Genomic DNA, 16,841 nt, shown 5'->3' on the forward strand with positions numbered 1-16,841 from the left:
TCCCATAAAAAACAAAAAAAAGAAAAAGAAAAAAATAGACCTTTTTGTTAAACTAGATTGTTGATCTTCACTAACTTTCTAAGAAAAATCATTCTTTGGATGAGAAAAATAAGTTTTCCTTTTTTTTTTTTTTTAAATTTTATTTTTAAGCAATCTCTGTACTCCGTGTAGGGCTGAAACTCACAACCTTAAGATCAGGAGTTGTATGCTCTGCTCTCCTGAGCCAGCCAGGCATCCATAAGCTTTAATAGTATAATGACATAGATAAATTTTGTGGGTAGAGTCTTTGTAAAATCTAAGTTGTTGTCATTTTATATTAGTTTCCCTTTGAAATTTATTTTGCTTTGGGAAAAGGAAATTATGCTTGGTACATATTATGTGCCAAACATTGATTTAGAATCTAAATGTTTTGTATGTTCCACTTAATGAAATATTATTAGTATAATCATTTCATAAATGAAGGAACAGTTTTGGAAAGGTCATAGGTACTGAGTCTCTGCCATTCAAGTATAAGCATGACTTTGAAATCAATGTTCCTATATGTATACCTTTTCTCAGAAAAAGCTGGTAACTGGAAATAAGAGTAGTTGGGGGAGGATAGACGTATAGGACTACTTGTTTCTATGTATAGAGATCGTCACATTTAAAAGATACATCAGAAGACATTAAATATGTGTTAAGTTTGTGGCAAAATAACTAGAAAAGAAGTGGCAAGTTTTTAAAATGAAAATTTGGAACAGTTAAATACAGAAAGCTATTTTATCATTCCAGTACCCTTTTTTTTTAAGTGAATCTAGGTAAACTTTTATTATATTTATATATCTTTTTAAAAGATTTTGTTAAGTAATCTCTACACCTAACCTGTGCTTAAACTCACAACCCTGAGACCAAGAGTCGTGTGTTCTTCTGACTGAGCCAGCCAGCGCCACCCCCCACAGCCCGCTTTTTTAACCAAGAAAAGAGTGAACTAGTTACAGAAGCAGATTGGATGTTATCATTGTAGATTACTTTGAAGGAGACATTGGTGAAGAATTACATGGAGTTATTTGCACATTTATTGAATATTTACTTCATTCAAGAGACCATAATAAAGAGTATACATAGTATTATAAGATACTGCCCTTACTCATCGAGTTTGCTATTCATTTTAGGAGTTAAGGGGGAGGATTCTTAGAGTAAATGGTATAAGTCCTCAGAATGAGGAATGACACAATGAAGTCTTGAGGAGGGAGGAGTGAATATTACCAAAGACAGGAGATACTGATGTATACAAGGTGGTTACTCCATGGCTGGCTGGAGTAGGGAATGCCCATAGAACTTTCATACTGTTTTTATTTATTTTTCTTTTCTTTATAATTTATTTTATTTAAATGTAGCTAATTAACATGTAGTAAGTGTATCATTAGTTTCAGAGGTAGAGTTCAGTTACTCATCTGTTGCATTTTAACACCATTGCTCATTATATCACGTGCCTTCCTTAGTGCCCATCACCAGTTACCTCATCCCCCGTATACCTTTCATATTTTTTTAAAGATTTTATTTATTTATTTTACAGAGAGAAATCACAAGTAGATGGAGAGGCAGGCAGAGAGAGAGAGAGGGAAGCAGGCTCCCTGCTGAGCAGAGAGCCCGATGCGGGGCTTGATCCCAGGACCCTGAGATCATGACCTGAGCCGAAGGCAGCGGCTTAACCCACTGAGCCACCCAGGCGCCCCATCATACTATTTTTAGAAGAACCTCTCCAAATATTTTTTTTTAGGTTGAACCTTAATATATGAAAGGTGGGGTGGGAGTTGGTGGATGACACAGTTTTTTTGGTTGAAGCAGAGTTCTAGGTCTCCAAGAGCAGCTTGGAAACCATAAGTAGAAGGCAGTTATGGGAAATTGGTTTGAATAGGCACAAATCAGATAACTTACTGACTGTTGACTATGTGCTAAGCACTTAACAAATATTTAGTTCTTACAGCAAGTCTATGAGATAATTGCTGTTACTCTCATTTTGCAGAAGAAACTGAGACTTAGAGAAACCTAGTAAGCTGCTCAAGAATAAGCGGCCAGTAAACAAGGGTATCAGAATGTAAACCTTTTTTTTTTCTTCTACATTTCAAAACTGCTTTTAACTACCCACACTGAATGCAGAAGGCTTTAATACTGCTCCAGTTTAATGCTTTATTTTGTAAGTTTTTGTTCAGAGGAGAGACTTTCATAGCAAAAAGATGTTAAAGATAATTTTATCTAAAATTCATTTTACAGGGACACCTGGGTGACTCAGTGGGTTAAGCCTCAGGTCGTGATCTCAGGGTCCTGGAATCGAGCCCTACATTGAGCCCTGCGTTGGGCTCTCTGCTCAATGGGGAGCCTGCTTCTTCCCCACTCCCCCTGCTTGTGTTTCCTCCCTTGCTGTGTCAAATAAATAAATTAAAATCGTTAAAAAAAAAAAAAGATCTTAAGGGCGCCTGGGTGGCTCAGTGGGATAAGCCACTGCCTTCGGCTCAAGTCATGATCTCGGGGTCCTGGGATCGAGTCCTGCATCGGGCTCTCTGCTCAGCAGGGAGCCTGCTTGCTTCCTCCTCTCTCTCTCTCTGCCTGCCTCTCTGCCTACTTGTGATCTCTCTCTGTCAAATAAATAAATAAAATCTTTAAAAAAAAATCTTAAGAAAACAAAAGATCTAGAAATAGATCTAAATGTATACAAGGACTTTTTTATATGATACAAGTGGTATCTGAAACCGATGATTAGATGGGCCGTTGTATGATGCTGGGACAACTGGGTAGCCATCCAGAAGAAATCAAGTCAGATTTATACCAGGACTCACACACTAGGGGGCGCCTGGGTGGCTCAGTGGGTTAAGCCTCTGCCTTTGGCTCAGGTCATGAGCCCAGAGCCCTGGGATTTAGCCCTGCATCCGGCTCTTTGCTTAGCCGGGAGCCTGCTTCCCCACCGCCATTATCTGCCTGCCTCTCTGCCCACTTGTGATCTCTGTCAAATAAATAAATAATTTAAAAATAATAATAAAATAAAATTCATTTTACAGATGGAGAAATGTTAGGTTTATGGTTTCAGAATGTCTTTGTCATAGTGCTGAAACCTCGCCCCAGATTCTCTGATTTGTGATCTCTTGTTCTTTCCAGTACACCAGCCAGGACATCTGTGGTAGAAGTTAAATGCTAGTATGATCGAAGTATGTCTGAAGATGAGTGGAAGACTGTTTAGAAAGTTGTCCGGGTATGAGTTGATGAGGACTTAGAATAGAGTGGTGGCAATGGAAATGGAAAAGAAGACAAAGATATGAAGATGTGAAGGTTGATAAATGAACCAAGAAGCATAGTGTATAGTTACTTCATGCATATGTCTGACTGGCAAGCTCTTGTTCGCTGGCTTTAGTGTTAATCCTTTATAATAGCCACTAGCATTTATTAAGTGTCCAGTGAGTGCTTGCGAATGGATTATCTGATTTAAATCTTTTTTCACATAGATATTATTCCTGTTTTTTAGGTGAGGAAATTGACATTATGAGCAGTGCTTTTGCCCGAGACCTTATAGCAAATAAGTGATAGAATACTTGTACCAAAACTATGCTTTTAATCAATATGTTGTAGTGTACCTAAAGTTTGCATTCGTTTATCTTTCTCTGCTCTGGAAAGATAACGATGGTGGTGAGAAATGCAAGTATTACAGAATTGAGATAACGATAGTTATTCTGGCCAAAAAAATTGAAGATAGCCGTGAATGTGATTTTTTTTTAAGGCTTTTAAAGTGGTTATATATATTATTCATGATTAACATAAATTTGTGTATAGTCAGTAGAAACTTAAGGCTAGATCGAGTGGTAAGAACTTTGGCCATGTTTTTAGGGGTGCTTGGTAATCGGTGTCCAGCAGGGGGAAATACTGTAACTTCTGTCTTATATTCTAATCCCCCCCCCTTTTTAAAAAAGATTTTATTTATTTATTTGACACAGAGAGAGAGCACAAGTAGGGGAAGGAACAGGCAGAGGGAGAAGTAGGCTCTCCGCTGAGCTGGGAGCCTACTTCTGTGGACTGCATCCCAGCACCCTGGAATCATGACCTGAGCCGAAGGCAACTGCTTTAACGACTGAGTCACCCAGGCACCTGATCCCTTTTTATTTCTCATACTTTATATTTGTCTCTGCTGGCACTTTAAGGTTTCTTAAAGATTTTATTTATTTGAGAGTGAGAACACTGCAGAGGAAGAGGGAAAAGCAGGCCTCATGCACAGCAGGGAACCCAATGTCGGGCTTGATCCTAGGACCCTGGGATTATAACCTGAGCTGAAGGCAGGCATACCTTCTGAGCCACCCAGGTGCCTTTTTGAAAAAAGGTTTATTTGTTATAGCGATTGAGAGAGTGCGCACACATGTTGGGCAGGGGAGAAAGAGGATCTCAAGCAGACTCCCCACAGACGGCAGAGCCCCCCCCCCCCACATGAGGCTTAATTGCAGAGATCACAACTCAAGCCAAAATCAGGAGTCAGGGGCACCTGGGTGGCTCAGTGGGTTAAGGCCTCTGCGTTCAGCTCAGGTCATGATCTCCGGGTCCTGGGATCGAGCCCCGCATCAGGCTCTCTGCTCAGCGGCGAGCCTGCTTCCTCCTCTTTCCCTCTCTGCCTGCCTTTTTGCCTACTTGTGATCTCTATCAAATAAATAAATAAAATATTTAAAAAAACAAATCAGGAGTCAGAAGCTCAATTGACTGACCCATCCAGGCACCCCAGAACTTCTGAATTTTTTAAAAGGAACCAGAAGTCTAGATCTATCTTCCTTTTTTGTGGGTGGGGGTGAATTCCCTGTTTGATAAATATTGGCTCAAAGTTTTAAATAATTTGGGATAAACAAAACATATGGAAGACCTAAATTTGACTCACTTTAGGTTACCAGTTATGATTGCTTTTGAAATTTGACATGGGTTTGAATTTGAGCTCTGTGACTAGTAAGCAGTGTTTCCTTGCTATACCCTCAGTATACCATATTTTAAAGATTTGGAGGTCTAGGGAATTGAACATGATGGTATATAAGTTTTATACCTGTATTCAATCTCATTTTCCTCCTCAGTATGTAAGGTGTGAGATAATGCCACTTAGTAGGTGGGAAACTTTATCCATGGTCAGCTGCTAAGGCTAAGAGCTGTGTTTGTAAATGCACAAATCTTTTGACCTCTACTCCAGTACTTTTTCCATTAAACTTAATGGTTTCAAACTCTAATGAGCGGCAGAATCACTTGGGTGCTTGTTAAAAATGTAGGTTCCCAACCAGCACAACTCATTGGGTCTGGAGTAGGGTTCAGAAAATTACATTTTATTTTTTGTTTTTTTTCATTTTGTATTTATTTTTTTAAGTAGGCCTCACACCCAGCGTGGAACCAACACAGGGCTTGAACATAAAACTGTGAAATCAAGATCTTAGTTAAGATCAAGAATCAGATACTTAACCAACTGAGTCACCCAGGTGCCCCAGGAGATTACATTGTGAACAAGCTCCCCCAAAGAATTTTGCTCTGGGCCATGTGAATAAAATAGGCTTCTCAGAAAACTACCTTCACTATAGCAAGTAGGTTAGACAGTTGGTTCTTTTACTCTTTTTCTTTTATTAGTGATTTTGGGTCTGAATTAGTGTAATGCTGTTTATTTTTCTTAATAGTCTTATCCTTAGCCTGATTTATATTGTTTCCTCTACCATATTATGGATTTCTTGCACTCGGTTAATTCACATGATTTTTTAAAAATTGCATTTTTTTTTAAAGATTTATTTATTTATTTGACAGAGATCACAAGTAGGCAGAGAGGCAGGCAGAGAGAGAGGAAGGGAAGCAGGCTCCCTGCTGAGCAGAGAGCCCGATGCGGGACTCGATTCCAGGACCCTGAGATCATGACCTGAGCCGAAGGCAGCGGCTCAACACACTGAGCCACCCAGGCGCCCATTTAAATTGCATTATTAAAATGAAACTGGTTTATGTAGAAACTGGGTTTCTAACTTGGGCAGGAAAGTGTCCAAGAAAGTTTTTTTTTTTTTTTCAAGATTTATTTATTTTAGACAGACAGGAGGAGAGGTTAGAGGTAGAAGAGAGTGAGTCTCAAGCCAACTTGGCGCTAAGAATGGAACCTGACTGGGGGCTTGATCTCAAGACACTGAGATCATGATCTACCAGAAACCAAGAGTCTGACCCCTAATGGGCTGCGCCACTCAGGTGCCCCTCCAAGAAACTTTTAAAATGAGCAATATAGAGTATATAGTGATCATGATTCCTTGTAAGTAAAATCGTCCAATCAGGTAGAAATAATTGAAAATATAAAAATTCATTACTGAATCAGTATTTGATAAATAGGAACTAAGAAGAGACAAAATTGCTTTCAAAACTGTATGGAATCATAAATTTTTACAATTGTTAAAAAAAAAATAGAAAGAAAAAAAGAGAAATTCTAGGGATGACCTAGGATCTCTGGACTCTTAGTAGAGACTACAAAGGAAATCAGGGATTTTTCAGTTTCAATCTACTTGACATTCTGAATTTATTTGTATATTCCGTGTGGACTTCATGTATTACTAATTTGATACACAGTGGATTAGAATCTTGCTCTCCAGTACACATACATAGCTGCTGTTTTCTTCCAGGTGGCAGTAATAGTCAAATAGTAAACATCCTGACAAAATGTTTAATTTTCTCGATTTTATTTTAATTAAATATATTTTCTTAGGTGATTTGAACTATATATTTAATTTGGAGAAGGTTTTGCTAAAATTTAGTTTTGTTTTTTAAAATTTTTATTTATTTTAGAGTACATGAGAGCATGAGCAGGGGAAAAGGGCAGAGGGAGAGAGAGAAGCAGCTTCCTCACTGAGTAGGGGGCCTGGCTCAGGGCTCCATCCAGGACTTTGGGATCATGACCTGGGCTGAAAGCAGACACTCAACTCACTGAGCCACCTAGATAACCCTAAAATTATCCTTCTTCAGGTTCATTCTTTTGGCTTGGATTTAATATTTATGTTAACATCACTTTTCATACTCAGTCTCATTTTGTTAATGGAATGGTATATGGGAAATATTTTTAGATGATTCTTTGGTTATTGATCCTGGATAATAACTTTCTGCCATCTGCAGATAGAGTTGTTTCATTATCACCAAACTGCATGTAAAACATTATAATTTGTCACGGCTTCTATTTTAGAGTATCATTCATTTTATTTTAAAAATACCAAATTTGGAGGGGCACCTGGATGGCTCAATCGTTAGGGGTCTGCCTTTGGCTCAGGTCGTCATCCCAGAGTCCTAGGATCAAACCCTGAGTAGGGCTCTCTTCTCAGCGGACGCCTGCTTCATCCTTTCCCACTCCTCGGCTTCTGTTCCTTCTCTCACTGTGTCTCTTTTCATCAAAAAAATAAATAGAATCTTCTTTAAAAATTTGGAAATGAAAAAGCAAATTGATTTTTTAAAATTTTCTTTCCTTTAAAAATTTTTTTTTTAATTTTTAAAAAATTTCTGGAGCCTTAAGGAGATAATTGGTTTAGAGTTCAACATCCTACATAGTGAGTTATAGTTTCCAAAGCATCTTCTATTTGTTACCTCTCAATCTGCATACCAAACCTGAAAGTGAGGATAATATCCATTTTGCAGGGGAGCCTGCTGAGACACAGGCTCTGGCTGTCAAAGGTGACACCGTGGTTTAGAAATAGTTTCTTATTGAAGAACTGCAATTTTGTAACCCAGCCTTTTTAGGGAGTTCCTAGAAAAATACAGGAAAACAAATATTTAAAGTTGAACTGGGGAGAGGGTTAATGTTGAAAGTAAAGGAGGAACAGTTTAAATGAAGCTGGAAAGTCTTTTTTGGATTTTTGAGGGATCCTGGAATAGTAAAAAAATTCTCAAGGTAATGTTGAAAGTAAAGGAGGAACAGTTTAAATGAAGCTGGAAAGTCTTTTTTGGATTTTTGAGGGATCCTGGAATAGTAAAAAAATTCTCAAGGTAGTTATAGGAAACTCAACCAATAGTAAGAGAATACAGCTCTAAGAAGGTGTTGGATTGTTGTATGCCATAGGACTGGCTACTGTCTACATAACTCCTCCAGATACTGTCTACTCAGATATTTTCCACTTGCTAAGAATTGAAGTGAGCCAGCGTGCCTGACAGGTGCAGTCAGAATATTGATCTCAGGGTTGTGAATTTGAGCCCCATGTTAGGTGTAGAGATTACATGAAGGAATGAATAAATGAACAAGTGAATGAATTTGAGCCCCGTGTTGGGTGTAGAGATGACATAAATGAAGGAAAGAATAAATAAATAAGCAAGCAAGCAAGCTTAAAAAATATTGAAGCAAGCCTTAAGTCTAACTCCTTAAACATGTAATGCTTTCTTTTTTTTTTTTAAGATTTTATTTATTTATTTGACAGACAAAGATCACAAGTAGGCAGAGAGTCAGGCAGAGAGAGTGAGAGGAGGAAGCAGGCTCCCTGCAAAGCAGAGAGCCCGACGTGGAGCCCGACGTGGATCCCAGGGTACTGGGATCATGACCTGAGCCGAAGGCAGAGGTTTTAACCCACTGAGCCACCCAGGTGCCCCTAATGCCTTCTTCTTGATTGCTAATGAATGACAGTAGATAAAACCAATTGAACAAGTCTCTAAGTAATGCAAAATTCAAATATTTTTTTATGATAACGTACAAATTTTTTGAGATATGAAGGCCTAGGTAATATATATAGTCCTGTGTTCTATTTGATGAAATAATTACTTGATGTACAAGACACTTAAATTACCACAGTTTCATGGCATGAAGCAGAGGGCACTATGATGACCAAATACATAGACCTGAATAAGTTCTAGACCCGCTATGAACATGTTCATTCTTTTGAGTAAACAAATGCTTTTTAATTGAACATGACTGTATCCCAGATATTGTGTCAATTACTCGGGATACAAGCATAAGTGAAACTCAGTGCACAGAAGTGATACCCAACATTTTTTTTTAATTTTTAATTTTTTAAAGATTTTATTTGACAGATAGAGATCACAAGTAGGCAGAGAGGCAGGCAGAGAGAGAGGGAGGAGGAAGCAGGCTCCCTGCTGAGCAGAGAGCCTGATGTGGGGCTCAATCCCAGGACCCTGGGATCATGACCTGAGCCGAAGGCAGAGGCTTTAACCCACTGAGCCACCCAGGCGCCCCCCAACATTTTTTTAAAACTAAGGACCTAATACTCTTTTTCTCGTACCCATTGAGCCCCATGTTTTTTTGTTTTGTTTTTGTTTTTGTTTTGTTATTTTAACCTGAAATTGTATGTATGCATGGTTTGGTTTGGTTTTGTTTTCAGAGAGAGAGAATATGTGTACCTGCTCGGCAGGGGAGGTGAAGGGGCACATGGAGAGAGAGAACCCCAAGCAGGCTCCTGCCTAACATGGAGCCTGATGTGGGGCTTGATCTCACGACCCTGAGATCACAGCCTGAGCCAAAATCAGGAGTCTGATGCTAAACTGACTGAAGCACCCAGGTGCCCCCCGAAATTGTATTTATTAAATTGGTTTTCCCATTTAAAAAATAAATTGATCTTTATATTATGGTTAGTATGAGATAGCCTTCAATGAGTTGGTATAATTTTAGCTAAAACAATCTTACTTGGAGTAAAAGTATATTTCTTTAGGTAATTTATTTATTTACTTTTTAATTAAAAGCACCTCATGCACTCCCTTTATTATTCTCTTCTAAGGGCTTGAGTATCTCATATCATCCCTTGAATTCCCTGAATCCTTTTCAGATTTAACATTCTGATTCCATAACATATTCATTGGTAATGCTTTTTTGCCTTTTCTCTGTCCTTGTTCAGCAATATTGGGCTATGTGATTAAAATTGAACTATTTTTTATCTTAGGAAGCCAGATCTGATACCTGGTAAGATGGAGGATGGGAATTCTTTAGGTCATAGTCAAATTTCTGTGCCCTTAGAAAACATTTGTATTTGAAAATCAAATTATATAGGTTGTTGTATAGATCACTAAACTGGCTATGGCAAGAATGTAGTTAGTTCTGTACTGGAGAATTTGAATTCTGTTGAGTAGGAAGTCTTTTTTTTCTTTTTTTCTTTTTTTTTTTGAAACCGTAGGATCTCAGGGCGTGGGGGCGGTGGTGGTGCCTGAGTGGCTTAGTCAGTTAACCATATGGCTTCGGCTCAGATCATGAGCGGCGTCCTGGGATCGAGCCACTTGTCTGGCCCCCTACTCAAAGGGGAGCCTGCTTCTCCCTTTCCCCCTGCTCCTGATTTCTCTCTCTCTCATTCTCTCTCAAATAAGGGAATAAAATCTAAAAAAAAAAAAAAATAAATAAATAACCCTTAGTATCTCTGTTGGGAATAGTTAATGTTCTTGATGTTTCTAGTTAGTGTTTCAGGGAGGTAGCATTTATCATATTATAGTTACTAAGAAAAAGTACTTAAATGATGCTGAAAGTAATCATTGTTTTCATGGTACTGAAGACTTATTTTCAGGAGAAATTTTCCAAAGTGACACTTTGGCTTGGAAATAGATGTACCATTTTTCACTCTGTTTGTGCGAGTTGTGTGTAATCACTGTTTCAATAAATGAAATTATATTCGATGCATTAATGTAGGCTACTAAGAGTCCTATTTTGAATAGTTTTGCAAATCAGAGAATATTTCGTACATGTATTTGAGTTTCTAAAAGTAAGAAACAGATTTAAAGATGCCAGGACAGGCTCTTGGACTTAATTAGTTTAGTGGCCACTTTTTGAAGTGGATATTGTGACTTTGATGGCTTTTATATTTATTTCTGCTTTATTATGATCAGTCTTTTAAAACTATTTTCGACACCGTAAGAGAACATCAGATATTTTTAAGTATTCTCAGGTATATGCACTGGCTCTATAAATGTTTTGTCCCACCCCCATGCCAGAAATATAAGTAGGTAAGATTATTTTGTTTAATTATTGGTAATTAATGGGGGTTTAGAACTTTGTGTTGATCACTGCCATATGCCCAGTGCCTTCCAACAATGTAGTAGCAGTTCAGTAAATATTTGTAATGAATATTTCTTGACTCAATCTTAGTAAGGGGAAAGACAGCAGAAAGAAATTGAGGTGTTCTTATATATCTATTGACTGTCCAACCAGTCTTTTAATTATTTTGGAAGCTTCATTTCTAATCTGCTTCTGTGGGGAAATCATATGCTTTTGAAGTGTCGCTGATTACCAAATTATGGTTTTTAAAAAATATTTCCTTCTCAGTTATTCTGTTCCTGGAGTTTGTCTCTAAAAATAGTATTTCTCGAAAAAGTATTCTCTTCAGTCCAATTCTTTGGGCCAGTTTCTTAGATTAGTCCATCTCTATTTTCAAATCAAAACCGATTCATGGGGATTTTCTCAGAAACAAGGTGGCTATAGTCAGTGAATTTTTATATTTGGCCTTATTTTCTCTTCAGTTATGATAAGTCATAGTAGTAGCTTCACATATTTGCAAGAGATGCATTTTTTTTAAAAAAGATTTTGTTTATTTGATAGAGATCACAAGTAAGCAGAGAGGCAGGCGGCGGGGGGGAGGGGAAGCAGGCTCCCCACCGAGCAGAGAGCCCGATGTGGGGCTCCATCCCAGGACTCTGAGATCATGACCCGAGCCGAAGGCAGAGGCTTAACCCCCTGAGCCACTCAGGCGCCCCTGCATTTTTTTTTTTTTTTTAAGATTTTATTTATTTATTTGACAGAGATCACAAGTAGGCAGAGAGGCAGGGAGAGAGAGAGGAGGCAGCAGGCTGTCCACCGAGCAGAGAGCCTGATGCAGGCCTCGATCCTAGGACCCCGGGATCATGACCTGAGCCTAAGGCAGAGGCTTTAACCCACTGAGCCACCCAGGCGCCCCAAGAGATGCATATTTATATACAAACATGTCTTACTTTCGTCGTATAAGTAGAAGTAAAACTACCTTTTAAAATATACCAAGTACAATTTGGGTTGGTTAATGAAACATGTGAAGTTTTTTCCTTCTCTTTAGAAAAATATTTTGGTGGGGTGGTCACCTGGGTGGCTCAGTTGGTTAAACATCTGCCTTTAGTTCAGGTTATGAACCAGGGGTCCTCCAATGGAGCCCAGCGTCGGGCTCCCTGCTAAGTGGGGAGCCTCCTTATCCCTCTAATCCTGCCTGTCCCCACACCCACCCCCTTTCCCGCTCATGCTCATTCACTCTCTCTCTCTCAAATAAAATAAATATTTAAATTACTGCAGTAAAAAATTTACTGTAATTTTTTTGCTGAGTTATAATTGTCATACAGAGTATTAGTTTCAGGTATAGTACATAATGATTCAATATTTGTATATATATTTAAGGTTTTGATTTAGAAAATAAGAACACCAGTGTTTTGTTTTGTTTTGTTTTTCCATCACATGAATACATCAGTATTGGCCTGTTCTAGGTCTGGTGTGTTTTCTTTTTTTTTTTCCTCCCCTCCTCCAGTTATCTAGATCACAGTCCTAGTATTTATTAATCTTTGGCTGAGGAGGACAATTTCTTCTAAGGAAAGTGTGTACTGTTCTCTTGGAAGTTGTGTCTTTTGGAGTGAAATAAACAACAAAATGTTCTTAATTTTATGGATTTTAAGAAATATTTTCCTCCTTTAAAGGAAACAATTAGGGAACCTGGATTTAGTTCATTTTATTTTATTTTATTATTTTTAATTGGCTTTTGTGTGTTTTTATTTTTAAATTTTTAATTTAATTTAATTTTTGGAAAGGGAGAGCAAGTGAGAGAGTACAAGCAGGGAGAGGAACAGAGAAGCAGACTTCCCACTGGGCAGGGAGCCTAATGTGGGGCTCATGACCCACCCAACCCACTAAGCCACCCAGGTGGCCCTTTAAAATTTTTTTAAATTTTTAATTTTTTTAAAAGATTTTATTTATTTATTTGATAGAGACAGCACAAGCAGGCAAAGCAGCAGGCAGAAGGAAAGGGAGAAGCAGGCTTCCCACTGAGCAGAGAGCTGGACATGGGGCTCGATCCCAGGACCCTAGGATCATGACCCAGAAGCTTAACTAACTGAGCCATCCAGGCGTCCCTAATTTTTAACTTTTTTAAGTAGGCTGCACACCCAGCATGGAGGCCAACTTGAACTCATGACCCTGAGGTCAGGACCTGAATTGGGATCAAGAGGCTGGTGCTTAGCCTGCTGAGCCACCCAGGCACCCTCTTTCTTTCTTTCTTTCTTTCTTTCTTTCTTTCTTTTAACAGGCACCCCTTTATTTATTTTTTTAGTTTTAATTTTAATTTTTTAAAAGATTTTTATTTATTTGCCAGAGAGAGAGAGAGAGAGAACACACAAGCAGGCAGAGAGGCAGGCAGACGCAGAGAGAGAAGCAGTCTCCCTGCCGACCAAGGAGCCTGATGCGGGACTCGATCCCAGGAGCCCGGGATCATGACCTGAGCCGAAGGCAGCGGCTTAACCAACTGAGCCACCCAGGCGTCCCTTAATTTTTATTTTTTAAAAGATTTTATTTTTAAATAACTTCTGTACCCAACATGGGGCTCAAACTTACCACCTTGAGATCAGGAGTCACATGCTCTACCAACTGAGCCAGCCAGGCACCCCAGTTCAATTTATTTTTCAAAAAAAAGTTGAGTTTTCTAGAGAATATCATACTAGCAAACATTTGGTTCCTATCTACTTTTTGAAAAGTGATTACTGTAAATTGTTATTCAGGTTTTCCGCAGTGGTGTTCTTTATGATAGGATTTATCATTAATCACAAATGAGTAACTTGAGAGGTTTTTGTTTTTAACCTGCAGTCTCTTTCTGTATTACATATTGTTCTCTGTCTTTTCCCACTAGGATTTTATTCTTTGTCTGGAACCTCTTTAATAATGGAAAGAAATTACTGCTTGGCCCAGACAATAATGTCATCTTCAGATTGTTTTTTGTTTGGGTTTTGTTGTTGTTGTTGTTGTTGTCATCATATATATATTTTATAAGTAAGCTCTGTGCCCAGGGTTGGGCTTGAATTCACAACCCAGAGATCAAGAGTTGTGTGCTCCGCCAACTAAGCCAGCCAGGCACCCCTATATGTTTTATATAAATTGAAGTATGATTAGCATACAGTGTTATATACTACTTTTAGGGGAACAACATGATTCAGCAGTTCTGTACAGTACTCGGTGCTTACCGCAATAAGTATAGTTCCCCCTCTGTCACCAAAATGTTATTATAGTACCTTCAGATTATTTTTAAAGCCAGACTCTTTGTTTTCTGTGATGAGTTACCTCTGAGTGGACTAATTATAAGTGGGACAGCCATTTTGATGCCACTTTCTCTGGAGTTCCGGGTCTCCTTCAAAGCTTGGCTTTGTTGTATGCAGAAAGAAAGATGTTGGCAAGCCCTGGAAGACTTCATTAAAAGGAAACAAAGGAAAGCTACTTCAGGGGTTTTATTCATTCATAACAGTTTGAGTTCACAACAGAACTCAAATATACATTAGTTTTCTAAGCACTTAGTGTTAAAGGTTATTTTCCAGACCTTTTACTTATATATTTTTTTAGAAATTGTCTTGATGACTCCCTTCCCAATCCACAAATCCTCTTAGAGTTCTTTTAGTGAAGGAAATGATCACTGTCCAGTTGATCTGTCTTTGATGTTATTTCTTTAAGGAGAAGTCCCATTTGGGGCCCTGAATACTGATTTACCAGAATGAATAGTTAAATTAGAAATTGGAAGCTAGAGCTAGTTCTCTTGCTTTCAAGCCCCCCACCCCCACCCCCACCGAGTTGTTAAAGAGGAGGTTGTACATGTTCTCAAGTAGCAGTGCAAAAATCCCACATCCTGGGCCAACCAGTGTGAAAACAACTGATCTAGCACTAAGTGTCCTTCCTCTTCTTCAGCTGAAATTGGGGGAGGGACAAACCAGTTGTTACTTTACCCCTTCCCATCTGCCTGCTAGAAGGCCTGTTTCCTACCCTAATGGTTTCTGCCTAACAAATGGTGTTTCTTTTTTACAGCATTATGATCCTGGACTTGTTGTGGTGATGGTAAACTTAGCAGTGGTAATTTTTTATTTTCAGACTGAATTACTCCTTTTGTCATCAGTGCACCAATATGTTAGGCTTACTTTCTCTGTTGTAGCCTTCATCCTTCTGCTTGGTCTTTTTCATTTTCCTTTCCTTTCCTTATGCAACTTGTCTGATCCTTGTTCATTAAAGGGTACTGTTAAGAAGGGTTGTATCTGTTTGTTGTAGAACTGCCAAAAAAATCAGTTAAAACATTAAATTCTAATACTGTCAAAAACTTGATTTTCCCACAATGTAATGGGCACTAGCACTTGCTACTGCAATTTATAAATAAATTAAAACAAACTTTGACTGCCTTAGAAGGCAAAAGTACTAATGCAGAGTTTATGAACAGGGGTTTACAGAGGTAATGAATTTATACCAAAACGTTGATTCTTGCAAAACAAATTCTGACAGACCAAAAAGAAACCAAAGCCAAAAAAAAGTAAATTCCTTTGACATTTCTTTTCAATTCTTTCATTGGAACATTTGTGTATTTTACCAGTAAATCCCTGATTGAGACGTTATGAAAGTGATATTACACCTAGGAAGTCATTTTTATAACCTGTCTTTAATTTGGTCCTTTTGCTAAAGATTGCAGTCACTGCTTATTTATTATACCATTGGGCATAAGGTAGTATACATCTTCATTTTGTTTAACTGGCAGTCTTTGATAGTTTCTAAAAGAAGGCTGTATTTTAGAACTTTTTTCCTTTTTTTTTCCTGGCATGAAAAGATCTTTATTAACTTAAACTTCCACTGTGATAATTATTCTTAATTATCTCCTTATTTATTGTTTGAAAACTGTAATGGGATATTGGTGATAAGTAAACTTCCGAATTTGTTTTTCATTATGTTTTAAAGACAAAAATTAAACACATATGGAGCAACTGGATATAAGTGGTTGCCAATCACTTTGAAAACAGTTTTTTCTTTTTTCTCCAGGACCAAGCCTAGTCATGAATATGACATTTATTTATTTTTAATTGGTTTTGGTAATACCTAAGATTTAGCCTGATAAAACTCAACTTTTTAGCCCAAAGGTATAATACATATGTGTGTATAACAACAACAACAAAAACACACACACAAAAAAAAAACCCTTAAAAAAAAAACAATTGTTTACACCAGCCTGAGTGAAATGATGAGGGAAGTAAACATTGTGTTTTTTCACTAAAGGTGTACAACGGATAAGGTAAGTCAGTCCTCTTTTCAGTGGGCTTACATCACAATAAACAGCGCAAGTTGTGATGTAAAACAGCTGTGGTAGTAAAGTGCTTGTCTGCCCCATTTTGCTTTGTTTGGCTGGTTATGAGTGGATTAAATATACATTTTTAAAAATCTCCAGCATAGATTGATTAGTTTAAAGTCAATTTTCTTCGCAACTAGTCCTTTTCACAGCTTACTGATTGCCGCAGCCAGTGTTAAATCTGCTCTGGAAAATGAGACCTCAGAGCACCAGTTTTAAAAGTAAAATGAGTTTTTGTTCCTAAGGGCAACTAACCATTGCTTTTAATTTAAATGTTGTCACAGCCCCAGTTAATTTTGAAAACAAAAAAAATTAGACATGCTGAATTGCAATTACAGAGTTTTCCTGTATCATGTTTGAAACCGTGCATTTTTTTAAATTTAACCATATCAGTTGAGATTTATTACTAGTTTTAAAAGTGTGTATGGGAGGGTGTCCGTGAACAGTAAGAGTGATTCTTGATGGAAAGTTATTTGGGGATCATTTTAAAAAGCAGTTTCTAAAGTTTTTGATTTTAAATCTCCTGGTGCCATTGCTTAGAAGTGCTTTGCATTGCTT

General features: G+C 37.9%; 1 protein-coding gene across 4 annotated transcripts in view; it reads left to right on the forward strand.

Moving 5' to 3' along the window:
• Positions 1-16,841, forward strand: part of GPATCH8 (G-patch domain containing 8) — a 113,037-nt gene that overhangs the window by 43,191 nt on the left and 53,005 nt on the right. Inside the window, exon 5 of one of the 4 annotated variants that reach the window (XM_059380994.1) lies at positions 14,987-15,031. The exons of the other annotated variants lie outside the window; for them this stretch is intronic. The gene's annotated coding sequence lies outside the window, so the exon portion shown is untranslated. The remainder of the gene's footprint in view (positions 1-14,986; positions 15,032-16,841) is intronic. 4 annotated transcript variants of the gene reach the window in all.

The sequence above is a fragment of the Mustela nigripes genome, chromosome 16 (genome assembly GCF_022355385.1).
Source record: "Mustela nigripes isolate SB6536 chromosome 16, MUSNIG.SB6536, whole genome shotgun sequence".
Lineage (NCBI taxonomy): Eukaryota > Metazoa > Chordata > Mammalia > Carnivora > Mustelidae > Mustela > Mustela nigripes.